Raw genomic sequence first — 16,806 nt, 5'->3', positions numbered from 1 at the left:
TTGTAGCAAGTCACAACCCTCTTCTTGCAGTCAACAGCAATATGACCCACTTGGTCACACTTGTAACACTTCTTCTGATCAAGCTTGCACTCAATCCTACGATGTCCCATCTCACCACAATTGTAACATCTGATACGAGCACTGGAATCTCCCCCACTAGGTTTCTTCCAATCAGCAGCTTTGCCTCTACCATATGGCTTACCTCTATCCATATGTTTCTTTCCTTTCTTGTCAACCAACTCGCGAGAGTGAGATGACTTCATCTTGATGTTATCTTCCTCAAAGATCCTGCTACAATCCACCAGATCAACAAATCTCCGGATTCTCTGGTACCTGATACCTTGCTTGATCTCATCACGAAGACCATTCTCAAATTTGACACATTTCGAGAACTCACTGGCTTCATCATCATTGTAATGCACATAGTACTTTGCCAGTTCCACAAACTTAGCAGCATACTCCGGCACCGACATATTGCCTTGAACCAGTGCCAGAAATTCAACTTCCTTTCTGCCCCTGACATCTTCAGGAAAATACCTCCTCAGAAATTCCCTCCTGAATACAGTCCAGGTAATTGCCGTACCACCAGCATCCAACTCAGCTCTAGTTGATATCCACCAATCATCAGCTTCCTCAGACAACATGTGAGTGCCATATCTCACCTTGAGATTCTCAGCACAGTCAATGACTCTGAAAATCCTCTCGACCTCCTTAAGCCATTTCTGAGCACCCTCGGGATCATGCGTGCCCTTGAACAATGGAGGATTGTTCCTCTGAAAGTTCCCCAACTGTCTTTCAGCACCAATCCCAGCCCCTATAGCATTTCCTCCAAGCACACCAGCAATCATGCCCAGAGTCTCAGCGATAGTATCATCGTTTCTTCCTCCTCTTCCAGCCATTGTTCTCCTTACACAAACAATCCAGTCAGAACAAAAGTATCGACAAATAACTCGTATTAGTCGCATACACAGAAAGACTGACACTAAGACTCTGGTCACAACGACCGACTATGCTCTGATACCACTATTGTAACACCCCTCTAATAACCCGCGGAAGTTAAATAATTATTAATCAGAGTAAACATGCAAGAGGTGTCACAATTCATAAAATGAAGAAAACACGCGTCGGTACATATCATGCATCCACTGAAAACATCTGTAGTTATAACTCATTAAGCAAAACATGTTTACACAGCGGAATTAATTCATCAAGTCAACATTCATCAATAATGTATCAGACTTCAAACGTCATAAACAAATACAAATAGAGTTATAATCAGAACTCTAAAAACAAAGCGTTCCCAGTGTTAGATCTATCAGAGCATGACACCGACACAATACTAAAAACCTACTTATGAGCTAATCCTCACCAAGTCACGCCGCTATCCTCAATCTGAAAAATGACAACAACTAAGGGTGAGTCTCATCACAGTTAACCAATGTTATTGCATCATAAATAATAACATTTCATAGTTATATCATTCACCCAATTGTTTCATATCCAGACAAAACGTCATTCACACATCCACAGATAAACAGACAAGTCATCATATAACATATATCATCATGCTATAAACAAATCATGCCCATGTATGAAACTGATACTATGCATGTGGTACCAAATCATCACCAGTGGAAATCATCCACCGACCGATCTATCATCATCCAGATACGGCCCTGCCAGCACAAATTCCACACAATGGGAGTTCTGCCATTCACTGAAATCCTCTCATCATCTAGGATTCAGTCCTCATCAATGTTTATGAATGCATGTAACATATATATAACATACTTTCATCATCATACTATGAGTAGCATCATCTATACTCATTCCATCATCATCATCATCATCATTATTAAGCATGTTCATGTATGCATTCACATCATTCAAATACAATTAAACCATCAGTAAACCAAACTATCACACTATAAGGTTCACTCATCCTCCAACGGCACACAAAACAGGCCTACAGATCGAAAGTTATGCGTCATTAAACTTTCCAGAAAAATCACAACACAGGAATTTGCACTCACAGCGACCATACGCGTATCATAATGCCCATACGCATCCATACGCGTATCACTATGTTCCATACGCGTATCATACGCATTTCAACAGACCAGGTTTTGCCCAAAAGCAACCTCATGCGCGTATCAGTCTTGCCATACGCGTATCACCAGAATATTTTTCCTCTTTCAAAATTTCCATACGCGTATGAGCATCCTCATACGCTCCTCATACGCAAATCACCAGCACAGGGTGTTTGGGACAGGGCAGCTGCGTATCATACGCGTATAGCCCTTGGGAATGTCCCTCATACGCGTATGACCTCATCCCATACGCGTATGGCACTGTTTCATACGCGAAACACCAGAAAATGCCCAGCACCTGCAACTTCGTAACAGTCCCAAAACCCACTCGTTTCTACTCATACCAGTCCACGATTTTGAGTCTAAAAACCAAAAAATTCACATCTAAACAACATACGAATTCATCCACAACCACAGTATATAATTCCATAATCAATTTCATTCATCATACCCTAAATCTATCAGTTATTAGGGATTAACAGTCCAAAATTCAATGATGAACACAGATGAAAATTCAGAATATAGAATCAATGGATCCAATCATACTCCTAATCCATACTATCACCTATAATACGATAAAAGAGATTAAACGGAGAGTCTCCCCTTACCTCAGATAAAAGTCTTGGTTCTTGGTCTCTCCCTCTACAGTTCTCCTTCACGTTTCTTGTTCCCAATTCTGTTCTTTCACGTTTTTTCTTTCTTTCCCCAATTCTGATTATTTTATGAAAAATAATATTAAATTAGTAAGGGCTTTACTACACCACACCCCCTTCTTCTTACTAATCTCACACATGGCCCAAATGCCATCAACCATCATTTTCCCATTATTTTAATAAAATCCATAATAATAATAATTATTAATCTAATATTCAAATTAAATTAAAAATTAAAATTATACGGGTGTTACACGCCATCCCGCTCGGGTGTAAAAACAATTTTTGAAAATAAATAAGTTCTAATTAGTTTTAATACGCTTTCGCCATCCTTAAAACTAATGTCCGATGTCTACTATCCAGTTAAAGATCTCAAACTTTCGCTCTATTGATTTTAACCTTTGACCGTCTTAAACCCTCAAACTTTCGCTCTATTGGTTTTAAGACTTACTAATTAAATTAGACATACAAACCAAAAACAAGTGATAATTAACAAAACATAATTAAGCCAATTTATTTCGGATCCCACAGTTAACTTACTTTACATACCGATACCTTAGTAAATTAGCCAGACATATTAATACGGTTAAGCATGCATAAATTAATTTGGTTTATAATAAAAGGCATGTTAATTGGCATATAATATATCATGCAATAACTATATAAATAAAGGCGGTAATATTAAACCTGAATTAAATAAATTGCAATTGAATCTTCGAGTACTGAACTTCCACCACAGGTTGGCTGGATCGTTCTTCGGAATTTAAACGGACGAAAATTAAAACAAGGAAATAAAAGCGATAAATCTAACGTAAGGCTAGATTTATAAAAGGTTCACAACAATTTCCGGTGTAGAAATCGTTGTGAGAAAATAGACTGTTTGAATGAAAGCAAGAAGAAAATATAAAGCACGGTACAATTTCGGCAGCACTTCGTTAGCAGGAAATCGAACATTGAGAACTGAGGTGACTGCTTCTATTTATAGGGGATGCTTTGGAGTTGCGTTGCGTGAAAAGAGGGACTTTTTCAGACTGGGCCTGGAGACGTGCGTCTCCACTTCTTCAGGAAGCTCCTTTGAATGACTTGAGACGTGCGTCTCAAGTGGAGAAAATATAGGGGACTAGAGACGTGTGTCTCCCTTTTGGTGATGTGGCATAGAGACGTTGGAGACGTGCGTCTCCACCTGCTTGTGTAGTTTGGGCCACGCACAATTGATTCTCAGTGGGCTGGTTTGTCTCTTTTGGGCCTTTGGGTCTTCTTTAGTACATTTGGGCCTTATTTGCACCTCCTTTCAGCACCCATTTATCATCTTTTAGGCATAAATAGTGGTCGTTTTAGCTCCATTTCCTCTCCTTTTCACAAATAGTCATAATAAGAGTGTAAAACCTGAAACAAAGCAAAAACTCGCGTAATATCATAATAAATCAACATAATAAACGGAAAATGCTATAAATATCTACGGATTTCAAGCTAAATATACGATATAAAATCGTGTTATCAAATTCCCCCAGACTTGAACCTTTGCTTGTCCTCAAGCAAAATAATAAGATAAAGATAGGAGGACAACGAAATGAAATACGCTTCCACCACGTCGTTCGGTCATATTCAGCTACATAGTGTTCTTGTTTGAAAATAATGTTGCAGATCCTAGCAATAAGCTTATAGTAGCGACACTAGACAACTCCCAGCATGCATACCAATCCGAATCATGCCATTATAACTTGACCTTGACTCGTCAACATGTTTTACCCTTTTCATTCGCGCGCAATCACATTAAGCCCTTTATCTTGACACGCACATAGCAGAGTAGTCGGTTAGTGACTATGATCCTTCTTATGGAGTTCTGGCACAATTATGTGGTATACTCCTTAGCGCTCATTTGTAGATTGTGGGGAATCGGACAATAGTCCTTCCTACCAAGTTCAGTACCAGATGACTTCTGAACCAATCAACAATGAGTTTTTAAATTCTTTGTATTTGAGATTTGTGACCGTTAGGTTAAATGATCTTGTGAGGATCACCTTACTTAGTAAGCACATTTCTTTTTAGCGGCTAAGCACATAATTATTATTATGAGGATCATACACTTATATTCATCGACTCTCTGCGTAGTTGGTATCTAAGACGGTGCCGACTGCTAGAATAAACTACTAAGGGTTACTTCAAAAATTAAAGTCGATGGTTTCGGTATAAAGGGTATTCAAATCGGTTACGCATACTTGGGGGTTTTAGAGTGTTGGGACAATAAGGATATTGACTTGAATCTTTATCAATTTCTATGCGTTGAGTGTTTGAGTAGCTTCGTATTTCTCGAACGTGTGGGCTTGTGCGTTTATCGTTTTGGAGTAAAAATTTTGTTATGGCTCAAGAAAATGGAAGAAATTGTAATAACTACGGAATTATACATATAAGACTTGAAATTCCATAAATATTCTTTATTGAATTAGAAAAACATTACAAGGAAGGGAAATAAAGTTGAAAGGAAGGGAAATAAACTAAAAGGAAATAAAACTAAAACAAGTAATACGACTCCCCCAGACTTAAATGATGTAGTGTCCTCAATGCATGCCAACTACTCTTCAGTATTGCGGTTGCGAGAACTGCTTGCGCCTCATGTACGAACACGGCGACGTCTATCAGTAGGAGAGCCATTTACACGAATGTTAAGATCATGCAATTGTGTAGCAATTTTAGTGTATTGACCTTCGTTCCTAATAGCATAGTCACGGTGCTCTTGTTGCATCTCTCGAATGAGCCTTAGTGTTTCAGTTTGATTTGTCTGCATAGCTTGAAAGAGTTGATCTTGGCGTTGAATTGCAGCATACATGGCATCAAGAGTGATAGGCGGAGGGTTGTTTTGAGGAGGTTGGTTGACATCAGCTTGTTCTTGGTTGAGTTCTCCTTCCATTGCATCCACAGGTTCATTAGGATGTTCAGGTTGGTTTTCTTGAGGGTTGTCATTAATGAGCCTCCAACGCTGAACATAACGGATGTTGATTTGCTCTGGGCATGGCAGGATGACATAAGGAATCAGAACTTTGTTGACGACCAAAGTGTAGCGGCCATCATGGCGGGGTGAAACCAAGTGGGAGTCACGGCAGTAGGTGAGATCGAGTGATTGAGCAGGCATCATGAGATGAGAGAGGGAGATGAGGTCATCACCAAGACCTAAGGCACGGGCCAAGGAAGTAATAATTCCGCCAAACAGAAAGGGGTTTGTAGCGGGGGCGTTGATGCAGCCTTGGATGTGTTGGAGCATAAAAGGTGCGGCATTGAAACGGATATTGTTAAGCGCACAGTAGAGGAAAAATAATTTGTTTTGGTTTACCTTGTGGTTGTTGGATCTTGCGAAAATGGTGTGCCCCAAAACACATTGAAAATAACGTATAGCGGGGTTTTGAATGTGAGAAGCATGTAGGGCCCTCCAACCGGTAGGAACTTCGCCAGTAAGATTAAACCAAAATTCGAAAGCAAGTTCTTCCCAAGATCGGCCATTGAGTTCTTGAAAGATTGTGCGGAGAGCATTGGGTGCATTATTAAAATGCAAGTACGTAGCCACTACTTCTTGATCCAGAGTAAATTCACGGTTGAACATCCTAAATTGGATGGTACCGGTTAAGAGCAGTTGATCAGAAGGAGTGTCGTAGTTGAAAGAGCTCAAGAACTCTAAGACGAGCGGCTCATAAGTTGGTACGGGTTCGGTACAAAGATGGTGTAGGCTAGATTTAGTGAGTAAACGGGTGAAACCATCAATGAGACCCAGAGTTTCTAGACATTCGATGTTCACAAATTTTGTGGGAACAATCGAACGATCATAAAATGCGAGGTATTTGGTTCTTTGAGCATCGTTGTCATCCTCTCGAAAGATAATATTTGCAAGGTTAGGAGGTGGCCTCTCTGGACGCACACTACGGATGATTGAACGTGGAGGCATGATGAGTTTGAAAAGAAAAATAGTATGGAGAGTAGAAGAGTAGAAAATGGTTTGGAGGTTGTGAAAAAGAAGAGTGGTGGTGGTGTGGTTTTATAGTGAGGTTTGAAAATGGTGTGGTTAATGGAGAATTAAAATGGAATTATGGTGGTGTTTGAAGTTTGAATGGAATGGAGAAATGGGAAATGATGTGGAGTTAAAGAGGTGAATGATGGAGGATGAATGATGTTAATGGTGTTTAAATGGAAGAAATAATGGGGAGAATGAAGAAGTTTGAATTTTGAAATTCAAATTCAAAATTCAAAATGGAGAGTAAAAGAGTCTTCTGCGTGGTCAAACGCAGACTGCTGGCCTTGGGAGACGCGTGTCTCAGGCAGTCAGTCTGCTGGGGGACAGGGCATGGAGACGGGTGTCTCCTATCCTTTGCATGCAGTGTGCTGGTCCCACATGATTGGAGACGTGCGTCTCCATGCTTAGGCAGGTGGCTGTCACGCGTGCATGGGTGTGGACCAGTTCTGACATATAGGATTTATTAGAGAATAGCACAGATTGGAATATGGGATGTTACTATAAACAGCAAAATACCAGACTGAGTGAGTTATATGCATTCATAAATATATAGCAGTCAGACAGCAGAATATTATAACACAGTAGTAGTAATGAATAAAATATTGCATTTTAAATTAAAAACTGGTACTGAATGTTGACAGAATTAGAGTGTAAAAGTGCAGAAAATTAAAATTCTAAACTAGAAATTGAAAATTGCTAAAACTAGAAATAAAATCTAATAATCTAGCCACGTCTAGTGTTGTGCACATTAGAATAAATGTGTTTGAAAACTTCGTCGAATTGAGCATTGACAGTGTCGATGAAATCGAAGAAGTGCATTTGCAAAGTGTGTAGCTCGTTGCGCACATGTTGTACATCTTGTTGCAGTGCAGTGATGGCTTGCTCATGTGTGTTCTGATTAGGCATTCTTTGGTTCACTGATGCGGTGGATGTAGCGGGTTGTTGAGGTTCAAGCTCGACATCAGTCATATCAACAGTATAATCATCAGTAGGAGTCTCAGGCTCATACTCGGAAATGGGTTCATCTTCAGGAAGAGGTTCATAATCAGGAATGGGTTCATCTTCAGGAAGAGGCTCATAGTATCCAGGAGGAGTGTCAGGTTCAGATTCCGATACGTGCATTTCCTCATCAAAATGTTCATAAGCTTGTGGGGTTTCAGGTGAGGATTCTCTCTCAGGGATCTGACCATAGTAAAGCCAGTTAGCAGGGTTGTGCACACTCGTCTTAGGACTCGATAAGGTGAATTGATCCAATACTTTGTTATCAATGAGTAAATCGAACTGATCAGGTCCAAGGTTACCGATGATACCTCGGTTAAAGCAGAAGTGAATGTCCATAGAATTTTGGGAACCCAGAGGTGTCAATCTAAGTAGAGGTATTCTCAGTCCTATAGCATTAGCAATCATAGTGACAAATCCGCCGATCCTAATAGGTAAAACTTCGTCTTGCGTGATGCGCTCGAAGTTTGTTAGCATGAATGCGATGGCATTGACCGGACGATTCTGAGAGGAGCAGAACATGATGAATAACTCTTCTCTAGAAACTTCAGTGACATTATCGGGTTTACCAAAGATGTAGTGAGCAATGATCTTATGAAAGTATCTGAAAGCAGGGTTATGGATGTTCTCAGATTGAAATTCGTTCTCTTCAAGGTTATCGTTTCCAGTGATCTTGCCCCAATATCTTTCCAACTCCCAGTATGCAAGACTGTCTTCAGCTACTTTGGTGTATGCATCTGATCCATGAGGTAGTTCTAGCATTTCAGCAAAATCTCGGATGCAAAAGTTAAATTCCATACCAAAGAGTCGAAAGAGGATGACTCCTTTCTTCAGTCCTTGTCCACAGTTAGGAAGATAAGTCAAGGAACTCAAGAATTCCAAAGTGAGCTTCCGGTAGGTACTAAACTTGCGGAACAGGTGAGAACCGGTCCAACCGATTTGGTTCAGCAAGTGCATGACGCTCTCTTCGATACCAAGTCTTTCCATAGTCGGCTGGTGAGGATAGCAAGTCAAATCCATTTGTCTTTCAGCCAACTTATCAAATCTTGCTTCTTGTCCTCTACCACGGAACACAACTTTCATATTATCGACTTCTTGCATCTTGATTAGTTAGTAGTTAAGAAAACCTAGAAGTTGAAAATATTAAGATTAAGTTAGAACTAGGCCAGTGTTGATTTAAAAGGAAAATAAAGAGAAAAAATAAAATAAAATAAAAATGTAACAAGTTATAATAATAGATATAATTATAAAAAGGAAACATTTTCTCGATTTAAGATAACGGTTATAATTATAGTGATTATTATAAAAAGTAGGAAAAACAAAAAATAATTAAAATTAAAATAAAATAATTCAAAATAGAATAGATTATTTAAATAAAAAATAAAAATAAAAAGTTAAAAATAAAAATAAAAATAATAATAAAATAAAAGAATAAATAAATGTGGGTTGTCTCCCACCGAGCGCTTTGTTTTATATCGTAAGCTCGACGATTTAAAAATAGAAAACTATTTTTTCGAATGAGCGGGCAGCTCGTCAAGTTTAAAAAGTTCGATGTTTTCATCGTGTTCGAGATGGTGGTAATACTTAAGACGTTGCCCATTTACGACAAAAGGTTTGACGGTTTCTCCTTTGATTTCTATCGCTCCACTCGGAGATATGTTAGTTATTTCGAAAGGGCCAGACCATCTAGATCGTAACTTCCCAGGAAATAATTTTAATCTAGAATTAAATAGAAGCACTTTATCGCCTATGTTAAAAATTTTCCTAGATATACGCTTGTCGTGCCATTTTTTCGTTCTCTCATTATAAATTTTGGCGTTTTCGTAAGCGTCTTGTCTAAGTTCTTCTAATTCGTTTATGTCTAGAAGTCGTTTCTCACCAGCGGCGGTGTAGTTTAGATTTAAATTCTTAATGGCCCAATAGGCCTTATGTTCTAACTCTACCGGAAGGTGGCATGATTTTCCATAAACGAGTTTGAATGGGGTAGTTCCTATTGGAGTTGTAAAAGCTGTTCTATAAGCCCATAAAGCTTCATTTAACTTGGTTGACCAATCCTTTCTAGATATAGCAACAGTTTTCTCCAATATTTGTTTTATTTCGCGGTTAGATACTTCTACTTGTCCGCTTGTTTGAGGATGGTATGGTGTAGCTATTCGATGATTTACTCCATATTTTCGAAGGAGTTTCTCAAGGATTCTTGAAATGAAATGAGACCCACCATCGCTAATTACCAGTCTTGGCACACCGAACCTAGGAAAGATGACGTTTTTGAAGAGTTTGATAACTACTCGTGTATCGTTTATAGGAGAAGCGATAGCTTCTATCCATTTCGAAACGTAATCGACAGCTACGAGTATATATTGATTTCCAAACGATGATGGAAACGGACCCATAAAGTCTATTCCCCATATGTCAAATATTTCTACTTCTAGAATGCCCTTTTGAGGCATTTCGTCACGTCTCGAAATATTTCCGGTTCGTTGGCGTCTATCACAGTTTAGTACAGCAAAATAAACGTCTTTCCACAGGTTTGGCCAGAATAGTCCAGATTGAAGGATTTTGGCGCAGGTTCTAGATGTGCTATGGTGTCCTCCACACGGTGCAGAATGACAGTGTGTTATTATGCTTCCTATTTCTTCCTCGGGTACACAACGTCTAAAGATTCCATCAGGGTCTCTTTTGAACAGGAGCAGGTCGTCCCAATAGTAATGTTTTAGGTCATGGAAGAATTTCTTCTTCTGTTGGTAACTTAGATCAGGAGGAAGTACACCAGCAGCTAGGTAATTTACGAAATCTGCATACCAAGGTGTGTCAGAGCGGACTAAAGCTACTTCTACAGAGTTGTTGGTTTCAGTGATTGGATGGTATGATTCTAATTCATTGACTTCTAACTGAGCGATGAGTCTTTCATAAGGGAAATCATCGTCAATTGGTACTTGTTCGGGTTTCAGATTTTCCAATCGAGAGAGGTGATCTGCTACGACATTCTCAGTTCCCTTTTTATCTTTAATTTCCAGGTCGAACTCTTGTAATAACAGGATCCATCTTAACAGTCTCGGTTTGGCGTCCTTCTTGGTTAAGAGGTACCTAATGGCGGCGTGGTCAGTGTATATGATTATTTTGGCTCCTACCAGGTAAGAACAGAACTTGTCTAATGCGAATACGACAACTAGTAATTCCTTTTCTGTCGTGGCATAATTCATCTGAGCTTCGTCTAGGGTTCTACTCGCATAGTATATGACATGTAGTTTCTTATCCTTTCTTTGCCCTAGAACGGCTCCTACAGCATAATCGCTTGCGTCACACATTATTTCGAAACGTTCATTCCAGTCGGGACGTTGCATAATTGGCGCAGAGATTAATGCTTGTTTAAGCGTATGGAATGCTTCAGTGCATTTATCAGTAAAAATGAATTCAGCGTCTTTCATCAGTAATTCGGTTAAGGGTTTGGTTATTTTAGAGAAATCCTTAATGAAACGTCGGTAAAAACCAGCGTGTCCTAGAAAACTTCTTATTTCTCTAACAGTTTTGGGAGGTTGAAGGTTTTTGATAATTTCGATTTTGGCTTTATCTACTTCGATTCCTCTATCGGATACGATGTGTCCAAGTATAATTCCTTGTCGAACCATGAAATGGCATTTTTCCCAATTAAGGACTAGGTTAACGCTTACGCATCGTTTAAGTACCAATTCAAGGTTCTCTAAGCATTTTTCAAAACTTCCTCCACAGACCGAGAAGTCGTCCATAAAGACCTCCATTATTCCATCCAGGAAGTCGGCAAATTGCCATCATGCATCTTTGGAAGGTCGCGGGTGCATTGCAAAGTCCAAAAGGCATTCGTCTATAAGCGAATGTACCATAAGGACAGGTAAACGTGGTCTTCTCTTGGTCGTCAGGGTGGATAGGAATTTGGAAAAATCTGGAGTATCCATCCAGATAACAGAAATGTGAGTGTTTAGCTAGGCGTTCGAGCATTTGATCTATGAAAGGTAAAGGGAAATGGTCTTTTCGGGTGGCTTTGTTTAGCTTCCTATAGTCAATGCACATTCTCCATCCAGTTTGGGTACGTTGTGCTACAGATTCGCCTTTTGCGTTGGTGATTACGGTAACTCCTCCTTTCTTTGGTACGACATGAACATGACTAACCCATTTACTATTGGATATTGGATATATTATTCCGGCTTCTAGTAGTTTTTGGATTTCCTTTTTAACCACATCGCTCATAATTGGATTTATTCGCCTTTGATGTTCCCTAGAGGTTTTACAATCGTCTTCGAGCATAATGCGGTGCATACAGAGGGAAGGACTTATTCCTTTCAGATCTGATATGTTATATCCTAAAGCGGTTGGGTATTTTCTCAGGACAGTAAGTAATTTTTCAGTCTCGGTTTGTCCTAAATCGGCGTTAACTATAACTGGTCGGTTTTGTTCTTCGTCTAGGAATTCGTACCTAAGATCGGTGGGTAGTGTTTTAAGTTCTATAGCAGGTTTCTTAGGTCCAGGTATAGGATCAGGAGTTAATGCCAAACTTTCACTCAGGTGGTTATCTTGATATTCCCCACGCCAGTTGTCATCTTCAAAGATCGGCGGTATAGGAATTTTTAGGATCTCGGTTTCCTTATTTGGTTCGGATTTTATTTCATTAACACACTCGTCGATTATGTCGGCAGAGCAACATGTGTCAATTATAGAAGGTGCTTTTAGGAATTGGGAAAAAATAAATTCTATTTTCTCTTCTCCTACTTCGAAAGTAAGCTTTCCTCGCTTGACGTCTATAATTGCACCAGCGGTTGCTAAGAATGGTCTTCCTAATATGATCGGGATGTTAGAATCTTCTTGGATATCCATTATGATGAAGTCAGTTGGGATGTAGAATTGGCCTACACGAACAGGGATATTTTCTAACATTCCTACAGGGTATTTAACTGAGCGGTCAGCTAGTTGAAGAGACATTCTCGTTGCCTTAAGCTCACCTAGATTTAGCTTCTTACAGGTTGAAAGAGGCATCAAACTAACACTGGCTCCTAAGTCGCACAAGGCTTTCTCTATGATGGTTTTTTCTATTACGCAAGGTATAGAGAAACTACCAGGATCTTTCAGTTTGGGAGGCATGTTGTTTTGGATGATAGCGCTACATTCAGCGTTAAGCGTTACAGTTTCGTTATCCTCGAGTTTCTTTTTGTTTGATAGGATTTCTTTTAGGAATTTAGCGTACGAAGGCATTTCGGTTATGGCTTTTGTGAACGGTATGGTTATGTTTAATTGTTTCAGAAGTTCTACAAATCTTTTAAATTGCGCTTCAATTTTTGACTTAGCTAATCTCTGAGGGTAAGGAATTGGTGGCTTATAAGGTGGTGGTGGAACGTAAGGTTTTTCTTTTTCAGGTTCCACTTTGTTGTTGTTCTCATTAGGCTTAGCAGTTTGATCATCAGTTGATGTCTTTTGGGTTTCCTTTGGCTCTTGTTGGGACATGGGTGCGTTTTGAGTTCTAGGATCAATAGGTCCATCGTAGTTCGTTCCACTTCGTAGTGTTATCGCGTTCGCATGTCCTTTAGGATTAGGTTGTGGTTGAGCAGGAAACGTGCCAGCAGGGGCAGCAGTAGGTGCTTGTTGTTGAGCTACTTGTGAAATTTGAGTTTCTAACATCTTGTTATGCGTAGCTAAGGCATCTACTTTGTTCGACAGTTGTTTTAGTTGCTCGCTATTGTGGATGTTTTGATTTAGGAAGTCCTTATTGGTTTGTTGTTGGGAAGCTATAAAGTTTTCCATCATGATTTCAAGATTCGACTTCCTAGAGGCGTTTTGAGCAGCTACAGGCGCTTTTTGATAGCCAGGTGGCACAGCAGGTGCTTGTCCAGGCGCGTACAACGCGTTGTTGTTTTTATAAGAAAAGTTCGGATGGTTTTTCCATCCAGGGTTGTACGTGTTAGAATAAGGGTTTCCTTGAGCATAGTTTACTTGATCAGATGGGACTCTAGTCAAGAGTTGACATTCGGCAACTGCATGTCCAGTCAATCCACAAATCTCGCAGTTAGGTGCTACAGCAGCAGCGGTGGCTGATGGAGTGATGGTTAAGTTTTCGATCTTTTGAGTTAAAGCGTCTACTTTAGCATTAACGCGGTCTATACCACTTATTTCGTAAATTCCTTCTTTGGTTTGGGTTTTCTCTAGAGCGGCTCGTTCTCCACCCCATTGGTAATGGTTTTGTGCCATGTTCTCTATGAGGTTGTATGCTTCATCATGAGGTTTGTCCATTAATGCTCCGCCAGCAGCGGCATCTATAGTCATTTTAGTGTTATAAAGGAGACCGCCATAGAAAGTATGGATGATCAGCCATGGTTCGAGTCCATGATGAGGGCATAGTCTAAGCATGTCCTTGTAACGTTCCCAAGCTTCGAAGAGTGATTCGTTATCTTTCTGGGTAAATCCGTTGATTTGACCTCTTAGCATAGCAGTTTTGCTAGGCGGAAAGTATCTCGCTAAGAATACTCTCTTCAATTCGTCCCATGTAGTTATGGAATTAGAAGGCATTGATTGAAGCCACGCTCTAGCTCTATCTCTCAAGGATAAAGGAAAGAGACGTAATCGAATAGCTTCGGAACTAACGTTGTTAGCTTTGACAGTGTCGGCATATTGCACGAACACAGATAAATGGAGGTTGGGATCGTCTGCAGGGCTTCCAGAGAATTGATTCTGTTGAACAGCTTAGACCAATGAAGGTTTCAGTTCGAAATTGTTTGCCTTAATCGCAGGTGGTGCGATACTTGAGTGCGGTTTAGCGCGTGAAGGAGCGGCATAGTCTCTAAGAGGACGAAGAGCAGCCATCTCTAACTTCGGGATAATTTGATTGATTTGATCAGTAAAGGTCAATTCCTGATTAATCGGAATTGGTGCTACTTCGGGAAGATTGCGAGCTCGACGTTTGACATTAATGAAACGTTCGATCTCGTTAATTCGTTGTATTAAATCTCCTCCTTGTGAACGAGTATTTGGCATACAATCGTTCAGAAAGAAAGAAAGAATTGCCCTAGTCTCTACGGTGTAACAGTGAGTTACGATATCGACTTAAATAGTCCCCGGCAACGGCGCCAAAAACTTGATCGCGACTTTAAGTGTCTATTAATCTAATGACTGCAAGTGCACAGTCGTGTCGTGTAGTTTTAAAAGATATCGAATCCACAGGGACTACGAATCGATCTACCGTTATCTAAGGTTACTATGTAAAGCTAAGGCTACTAATAATTTGATTTGTTCCTAAGGGAGAGTGATTGTGAATAGTAAGAAATATAATAATGAACAGATATCAGTATGTATTTCGTTTAACTTTAGGTGATCCGAAGGTCCATTGGCTAATGCATAATTCAATTAAAAATCTTTACTAATTCAATTGGTTAAAAATCCTCGTCTCAAACTTTCGCTCTGTTGATTTAGATTACTATCCTAACTCTTAATGTACGCTTTCGCCATCCCATTAGATATTAGAAAAGCTTTTTGGAAAAACGTAACTAATAAAATGCCTGTTTTATGAAGTTGTTATCTATTTAAATCTCCTAATCTCAAACTTTCGCTCTGTTGACTCGGAACATGCTAATATCCCTAACGTACGCTTTCGCCATCCTGCTCAGGTGTAAAAACAATTTTTGAAAATAAATAAGTTCTAATTAGTTTTAATACGCTTTCGCCATCCTTAAAACTAATGTCCTATGTCTACTATCCAGTTAAAGATCTCAAACTTTCGCTCTATTGATTTTAATCTTTGACCGTCTTAAACCCTCAAACTTTCGCTCTATTGGTTTTAAGACTTACTAATTAAATTAGACATACAAACCAAAAACAAGTGATAATTAACAAAACATAATTAAGCCAATTTATTTCGGATCCCACAGTTAACTTACTTTACATACCGATACCTTAGTAAATTAGCTAGACATATTAATACGGTTAAGCATGCATAAATTAATTTGGTTTATAATAAAAGGCATGTTAATTGGCATATAATATATCATGCAATAACTATATAAATAAAGGCGGTAAATATTAAACCTGAATTAAATAAATTGCAATTGAATCTTCGAGTACTGAACTTCCACCACAGGTTGGCTGGATCGTTCTTCAGAATTTAAACGGACGGAAATTAAAACAAGGAAATAAAAGCGATAAATCTAACGTAAGGCTAGATTTATAAAAGGTTCACAACAATTTCCGGTGTAGAAATCGTTGTTAGAAAATAGACTGTTTGAATGAAATCAAGAAGAAAATATAAAGCACGGTACAATTTCGGCAGCACTTCGTTAGTAGGAAATCGGACATTGAGAACTGAGGTGACTGCTTCTATTTATAGGGGATGCTTTGCAGTTGCGTTGCGTGAAAAAAGGGACTTTTTCAGACTGGGCCTGGAGACGTGCGTCTCCACTTCTTCAGGAAGCTCCTTTGAATGACTTGAGACGTGCGTCTCAAGTGAAAAAAATATAGGGGACTGGAGACGTGCGTCTCCCTTTTGCTGATGTGGCATAGAGACGTTGGAGACGTGCGTCTCCACCTGCTTGTGTGGTTTGGGCCACGCACAATTGATTCTCAGTGGGCTGGTTTGTCTCTTTTGGTCCTTTGGGTCTTCTTTATTTGGGCCTTATTTGCACCTCCTTTTCACTTCAGCACCCATTTATCATCTTTTAGGCATAAATAGTGGTCGTTTTAGCTCCATTTCCTATCCTTTTCACAAATAGTCATAATAAGAGTGTAAAACCTGAAACAAAGCAAAAACTCGCGTAATATCATAATAAATCAACATAATAAACGGAAAATGCTATAAATATCTACGGATTTCAAGCTAAATATACGATATAAAATCGTGTTATCATCCATCTTCAAACCTGGGTCTTTCATTCATCAATTCCTATTTAACAAAAGCACAATACTCAGTAGAGTCAACCTTTAGGATAATCCTCAACAGAGACAAAAATTCCCTCTGAGTCAAAAGATCCCACACTGGTAGATCTTTCTTCATTTTAAAAGTCAACCTCAACCTTGGGCTTTGTACAAGGCACATACTCCTCTTAGAGTCAAA

At 39.3% G+C, this 16,806-nt stretch overlaps 1 non-coding gene across 1 annotated transcript; it reads left to right on the top strand.

The window, feature by feature from the left end:
• Window positions 1-14,085: 14,085 nt before the first annotated feature.
• On the top strand, window positions 14,086-14,192 carry LOC131654354 (small nucleolar RNA R71). Its single transcript, XR_009299395.1, has one exon. It is a non-coding gene; the product is annotated as a small nucleolar RNA R71 (small nucleolar RNA).
• Window positions 14,193-16,806: the final 2,614 nt, after the last annotated feature.

Source organism: Vicia villosa, linkage group LG2 (assembly GCF_029867415.1).
Source record: "Vicia villosa cultivar HV-30 ecotype Madison, WI linkage group LG2, Vvil1.0, whole genome shotgun sequence".
Classification (NCBI taxonomy): Eukaryota; Viridiplantae; Streptophyta; class Magnoliopsida; order Fabales; family Fabaceae; genus Vicia; species Vicia villosa.
The sequence above is the reverse complement of the archived record's forward strand: the minus strand, read 5'-3'. Positions and strand labels throughout refer to the sequence as shown.